This window comes from Vigna radiata, unplaced genomic scaffold (genome assembly GCF_000741045.1).
Source record: "Vigna radiata var. radiata cultivar VC1973A unplaced genomic scaffold, Vradiata_ver6 scaffold_357, whole genome shotgun sequence".
In the NCBI taxonomy this organism is placed as follows: domain Eukaryota; kingdom Viridiplantae; phylum Streptophyta; class Magnoliopsida; order Fabales; family Fabaceae; genus Vigna; species Vigna radiata.
In genome coordinates this window covers 169,975-177,956 of record NW_014542188.1, presented here as the reverse complement: position 1 = coordinate 177,956, position 7,982 = coordinate 169,975, and positions in this window count along the sequence as shown.

The window sequence follows — 7,982 nt, the reverse complement described above, 5'->3', positions numbered from 1 at the left end:
CTGATTTCCAAGCTCCAAGATGTTTCCTATGATGGGAAAAGGGTGAGGCCCTGGAGGGTACTTTGAGCTTTTCATTGGTTTGAAGCTTGATACGAATACATAAACGGTTACACACACTATGGTGATTTGAAGAAGAACTTGAAGAAGGTACTCCATTGTTTTGCTTCTCTTGTGGACACTGGAAAAACGAATATATATGGAAACACATTTGTTAGTTTAAAAATTGACAAGGATTTCATTTCTACTTAGTTTAAAATATAAAATATGAAAAGATATTTATTCATGTCTGTTGCAGAAACTCCAAATTAGCGTTTGATATTCCTTAAAAATGATACTTATAAAACAGAGATATTTTTCCATCTGCTTAGCCAAATAAATCAATAGTCTGCGCTGAATAGTCTTGATGAGAACGTGACATGGCCCTTCCCCATAAAAACAATTTGGCATGGACCATTAAAGTGTGGCGAGAATGTCTTGTGATAATAAATATTAATTCTTTCATATTTAATATCTAAATTTTGTAACATCCTAATTTTTATAATATTCTACTGTCATTATATTCGTCACATCTTTAATTTAATAATAAAAAGTAGTAACACAAAAAAAATATATAAAATACTATCACAAATATTCAAAATATAACTTATAATAACAAACTATATATACAATACATCTTTACTATCAAGAGATATTACACTAAACTAAGAGTATAATAGATATTTACAAAAATTGAGGAAAAAAAAGCAACAAAACTTCCTACACTATATCTTAATTCCTTTTCTTCCTAGCACTTATTCACCAGAAACATCTTCCTAATTCCTATCATTACAGTGATCATCACAAACAAGAAGAAACAAAACAAATAACAAACACAGAAAAGAAAGAGTAAACTAATGTACCAAATATCATTATATATCACGTTTATAGAATTAGACATATAACAGATGAAACAATCAATCTTAAGTCATACAATTTGTCCCTTTGGACTTGCCATCCAGATTTATGTATTGATGTCAAACTCAGTGGTAACTTGTGCATGTGTGGCGAAACAACCTACCATTCACACAACACATCTAGATCATTTACAAGAAGCTTGTGTAAAAAAAATTAAATTGGAAGACTATAAAAGCAAGAAGAATTACAAGAAGATAAACTTGGTAAAGGCTCCTGGCACTAAGCGACACATCCTTACCATTGAGCGTTGTTTTTTATGCAAAATTGATGCTTGAGCGTCACCTTTATATTGATGAGCATCTAACCTCGCAACTTTCTACTACTTGGGCACTGCTGAACTACTGACGCCATACTAGAAGACATAAATTTAGAAACTTGATCTAGATGCACTCAAAACCTATCCAAATAACTAAATTGATATCCTTAACACTATAATTGATTAAAAAACATATTTATAATTAAAATTGAACACCAATTTGTATAGTTGGTTAAGAATGAGATCTACAAGATCAAACCAACAACTTTAATACTCAACTTAAATTCTACATGTTACAAGCTAGATTTCATTAATGTAAGTGACTAAGCAAGTTACAAATTATTAAAAAAAAAAACTCCAAACATTCAACTTCTTTCCAAAATAACTAATGTGAAATTTTTTAATTACAAGTGAAAAAAAAACTATAACTGAAAGTGAAAACACAAAATAAAACTACAAGTGAATGAACTTTATTATATTAAAGAAAAAAATCAACCACATATTTTACAAGTGTTATCTTTATATGAGACGATAAAATAAAATAACACTTATATATATCACAACATATATTGTAAAAATCTAAATTGTAAAATAAATCTAGAATTGAAATATGAAGGATTCACTTAATTATATATATATATATATATATATATATATATATATATATATATATATATATATATATATCCGAAATATAAAAGTCTCATTTTATTTTATCTTTCCATAAAAAGAGAACAATTGTAAAATATGTGGTTATTTTTTGTTCAATATGATAAAGTTGACTCACTTGTAGTTTTATTTTCTGTTTTCACTTCTAATTAAGAAAATTCCACATTAGTTTAAATTCACATTTACACAACAAAAAAATATAAAAACTATATATGAATGAATTCAATTTATTTTAATTAAATTTTTAAGACAACATTATAAATTTGTTTCATCAATGTTATTAGTAAACCACATTGGAAAGTTTATTGAAATACTAAAGCATATTATTCCTATAAAAAAGTATAATATTGTAATTCTCCAATATATGTTGTAACGCTGGATAAAAAACCACACACACTTATATATATATATATATATATATATATATATATATATATATATATATATATATATATATATAGATATATATATATTTCAATAACAATATAATTATATTTTTTTAATTTAAAAGACTATAATAATAACCAATGAAGATAAAATATTATTTAATAACTTAAAAATAAAATAAAAGATTGTAAGAAAACGGAAAAAAACACAAAAAGAGATTGTTTAATCGTGTTTTAAAATTGTTTGAACATTTTTTGTAAGCATAGTTTGATAGAGGGTATTCAAACCATAATATTATATATTAAGCCACTTTTTGAGGAAGACAACTAATTAAGTTTTAATTATATATGAAGTTTTCTATTTTTACAATTCTTCATACATAAATAACATGCAAAGTAAAAAAAATAGGGTATACACAATAATTTTATATTAATTTATTTGATTATATATATTACATCTAAATATCAATCAATTGAATGAGTTTTACTAAAGAAAAGAATGCTCCAAAGTATAGTACAAGTTTGTAGTTATTTTTGGCTAATTATTTTAGTACTATTTTACTAAGTTACACTTAATTCAACTCAACCAATTATTCTGTTTCAAGCCATTTTTAACTTAATCAAGATTATTTTCCAAACTACAGTTGGCTTAATTAAATATTCTTTCTTAAGCTACTTGTGATTTGTTCAAATATTCTTCCTACAAATCACTTTTAACTAATTAAACAATATAAAGTGAACATCAATTAAAACACATTACAATTATTTATTTCTTTTCACGAGATTAGTGCTTTATAATTTTCTGGATATCCAAATATACCATCAAGAGCATAAGTGATGGCAACCCCTAAAGGGACTTCCCATCCAAAGAAGTATCAACTACACTAAGACTATGAAAGGAAAGTTGATTAAGAACTTAATCTTTTCTTTCTAAAGTCTTAGCATGTTTCTCTTTACTAAATAACTTTACATTGTTTTTGTAGGTCATTAATAAAGAGGAGAAAGCATGTACATACAACCAAGGAAGGCTGCCAAGGATGAAAACCAAGGAACCAAAAGGAAGCAGGTTGGCGCCCCAGCCCCCCTAAAAGGGGCGCCCAAGCGCCAGAATTGCAAAGTCTTCTTCTTCACTCGGATTGCTGACATGGCAAGTTGTGCCTTGCGTCCCAAGCCTCCTAGGTTGTGTAGCTTCCTCAGCACGCCTCTTTTACACTAGCAAAAGCTTGCTTAGCACGTTTTGAGTCACTCCTTCATCTATAAAAGGAAGACTCCTTCCATTGTAAAATCCAACTTTGAATTGATAATGAAATGTTGTTGAGATTTCTCCAGACATTATTTTCAGAGTTCAACTTGCTTGTGCCTTTCCTGCACCTTCTCCTCTAGCTTCCTTCCCTTTTGGAAGGCTTTCGGAGCATGAGACACCTTAAACACTCTTCACACCTTCATTGAATCACTCATCAAACACTTATCGTGCATAGCTTCCATCCTTCAAGTTCATCAGTCCGCTGCCAATTTCTGAACGAGGTTGTTATTCGTGATTGCTATACGAAGTTGCTTCCATCATTTGGCATCAAGAGCCAGCTGTTCCAGCCACGCATCAAGAGCTAAGTGATAGCTTTACTTCATTCCTCTGTTTTTCGGTCATGTATTGTTCCATGCGTTCAATTTTTTTTTTCAATCTTTGCTTCGGTTTATTCTGTTGTCCTGTGAATGTTTGATCCATTTCACTGTTCTATATATTTTATTTCTTCATTTTAATCGGTGCTTCCTTTAAATTTTCTTTCAATTCAGCTTGATTCTCATTTCAGTTTGTCTCGGTCATGTGCACTGTTATGGCATTGCTTTTGCTGTTCATATAGTAATTCCATTCCAGCTTTCAAATTTTTTCATTTTGATTGAGGCATGTGCGTTGCTAGCTATTTGTTAATCATAAAAAGCACTGCTATCGTGTTTAGCTTGGATAATTTGAGCTGACAGCTTTACACTCTGAATTTTCGTTCCAAATTCTGCATCGCATTCCTTTTTCTCGAGTTGATCATGTGTGTGCTGCTTAGATCCACATTTCTGTTGTTTTAAGCTTTGTTCAAGACTGTGTTATGATTGTGAATGTTTCCAGAATGATTATAATTCATATGAATCACAAATGAGCAAAGTGAGTGATTGAGTTNTGCATAATTTGGTATAACTTCATTCTGTCCAGTTTTTCGTATTCTGCACCTATGAACAACTTTGCTTCATGTGTTTGATCAATTATCAACTGATTATAACCTTTGTTAGGTGCCTAATCCAAATTTGAGTGGTTCAGTTGTGAAAAATTTCATTCTGCACTATTCATATTGTCATGGTTTGTGTATTCAAGCAGTTTTAGCATCGTGTTGTTGTGTCCTTGATTGTGTCTTAGGCCATTTTTAATTCTCCTAGCTCATCTTTTCTAAGCTAGATCTAGTGTATAGGACCATTCTTATATGTTTTTTAATCCAACCAGCATTGATTCTATGCCATTTTTCAAATCTGATGCAAATTTCATGTGTTTTTTCTGCATTTCAAGCAACTAAGACAGTGATTTGGTGAGTTTACATGTTTTTATGCATCTTCTCTGTTTGAAAAAGTTTATTTGGACATTTTAAACTTGTTCCAAGTGTCTATTTGGCCATCCACCAGTCTAGCCACTAAATCACAGTTTCACTTCCATTTTAGATTGAAATTTGCAAGTGCACCTGTCATATTTTGCTGCAGTCAATTTCTTTGCTGCCTAGGTATTTGTACACTTCCATTTTGTTGATATGAAGTTAATTGAAGTGTTATTTGAGCCTTCTAGCCATTGCCACATAAGCAACAGACAAAGGAAATAAAAAATGCAAAGAACATTGCTGGCGCTCAACGTCTTCTCCCTGCCGCCCAACGCCAGAAACGACAGTTTCATCTTTTCATCAAACACTTTTACTGCACCTATTTTAATTCAATTTTTGAGTCTTTTATTGATTTTATAATCGATTCTAGACCCTATCCTAGGTTCCTTTTGAGTGATACCTTTTATTCCAGCTGTATCTCACTTGAATTCATCATTTTTGGCTTCCATACTATACTTGAAATCTGGTTTGCTTAATTAATTTCTGGTGCAACAGCTGTTTTCATTCTTCACGGTTTTGGTGTGTTTGGCAGTGGTGTGTCACTTCTGTTGAGGTGCTCCAGCTCTAGAATTTCTCTTCAAGAAGGTAGCATCCTAGGAAGTGGAGAGTTTGTAGAATTGGATACAAAGGTTGTTCTCCAAGCTGCAGTTTTGTTTCAGCAATCAGCAGCATTTCTCCATTCTTCATCCCACACTTTTCAAACACTTTGGAGCTATACAACATCAAGCTTTAGTAGATTCTCATTGTATACATATTGTTGCTCATTTTATTACTTTTAAAGCCTTGTATCACGGAACCTTTGAAGTTTAATTTTCTTTACTTCATACTTCAAGTACCTTGGGAAAATGATTTTCAAGCAATTCCAAGTCTACTAAGCAACATTGTAATAGTTAGTTTCCACCTCTTAGTGTGAAAGTGTGTCAAGGGGCTCCAAGTGTCACTTGCACTTTCACATAAGGTCGTTTATCATTGTCTTCCATTTTCATTCATTTACTTTCCTTGCTTGATTGATTTTTATGTTTTAAGTCTTCGTGATACTTAGGAGTGCGTTTCATTTAGTTAAACCTTCGTTTGGTTTCTAGGAGCATAACATCTTTGCATTCCAAAAGGTTTTGAAAGACTTCTATCTAGAAACTTGGGTGAAAAACGTCAGGAGACACTCTGGCTAAGGAAGGACAAGGTTTCTAAGCTTGTCCATTGTGACTCACCTCTCCTTCCTGGGAGTTATTCGGTTTCTTCACCTTTAGATTCTCAATAGAAGTCATTCACAAAAAACAAGAAAATCCTTTTTTCAAAAGTTTTGATTCATACTTGTGCAAGGCTTTCAAATATTTGTGAAAACACTTTCTCTACTTCACAAGCATGAGTAATTCTAGTGTTCAAGGTAATGTCACTCAAGATCAGGAGAACATAGAGTTGCAAGAAGAGCTCAATAGAACCAAGGCTGAGTTGACTGAACTGAGACAAATGGTCGCCAATCTTACTTTTAATCAGCGAGGGCACACACAAGGGGATCACTCTCATAGGCAAAATCATGATCATGATGATCATTCCAAACATAGTGATCACCATACTTACCAACCTTATGATAACTATCAACGCCCTCCTAGGCGTCATCATAACCATAGAGACCATCATGTGGAACCTAAGCTTGACCTTCCCCCTTTCTATGGTAGAGATAATGTTGAAGAATACTTTGAGTGGGAGATGAAGGTTGAACAGATTTTTGAGTGCTACAACATAGATGATAGGAGGAGAGTGACCTTAGCCACCTTGACCTTTCAAGGTGCAGCCCTTTATTGGTGGACATCCATCATAAGAGATCAAAGTATGCATGGCGATTCGAGCCAGAACCTGACGCATAGAACTATGGAACAGGTCACTGAGGAAGCTGAGGAAGGAGGTCTAGCTGCTCTCACATTCCTACGTGGAGAGGGAACTAGAGTAAGGGCGATCATAGCAGACAACTCCCCCCTGTTGGTGCAATTACGATCAAAGTATCTTTTGTTGAGGGGGGTTGCAGTTTCAGGGTGATATAAGATATCTCAGATACTCCATTTTCCTTACACAAGGCAGTCACCAAAGCAGGAAATCCAAGCTTACAAGAGTCGTTATCAACCATCGGTGCAATCTCTTGGAAGATGAAAGCTCCCACATCCATATTAATACCTGTGATAATACCATGGACCAAATATGACCGCTCTAGGTTAATATCGGATGTGTGAGAGTTGAGATTGATGTTAGTGAAGGTGAAAGTGCTCCGGATGGTGGCTAGTGAATTAAGATGTTTATGTAAAATTCTCATTAGCGTTCCACTAGTCCTAAGCTGATACTCATATCCTAGGAGGCACAAAGTGGAGGCAATGAAGTCATGATCAGGATGACTAGACATGAAAGTGCCTAGAGGGAACGACTGAAACATCAGTGTATGGAGTATCCTGTTCAATGCCCTTTTGTCAAATCCTATAATCTTGCCTCGCACCTTGGAGGCTCTAGAGTGAGGTAGCTGAGAATGGTCGAGGTCCCAAGCGTTAACATAAAACTCCTTGACCAAAATTCATCAATTTCATCCGGGAGGCTGGCTAAAACATAATCCCATTTGCTCCTCTCTAACTCTTCCCATTTATGGTCATATTCCCCTTGTTTCAACTCAACTCGCCTCTCAGTAGGAGGCCTCTTCCCATGATGTTCTGGTTGAATCTCTCTTGAGCAACCTTTGACACAAACCGATTTTGGTCATAATTGAGAACAAGGTTCTCCTCCTGGGCCTCTATAGGCCAGGATCTAGAAGAAGACCCTTTAGTGGTCTTCCTCTACTTCTCTTGAGTACTCTTGGGAGGTTCCATCTGCAAGAAACAAATACAGTGCAAACAAGCATGGAAGAAAAGGTCAGAGTAGATGAATGACGCAATTCAGAGATGCTGCCAGGAGCGATTTGCTATGTGCCTTGGGTGCGCTTTGCGAATCTAGAAATTAGTGTTTTTGCCCAGACAATTTCGCTATGCGCACACATACTGGTGCATTATCCGAATTGTCAAAATAATGGATACTGTAAACATCTATTCATTGTGCGCCAAGATGCACTAT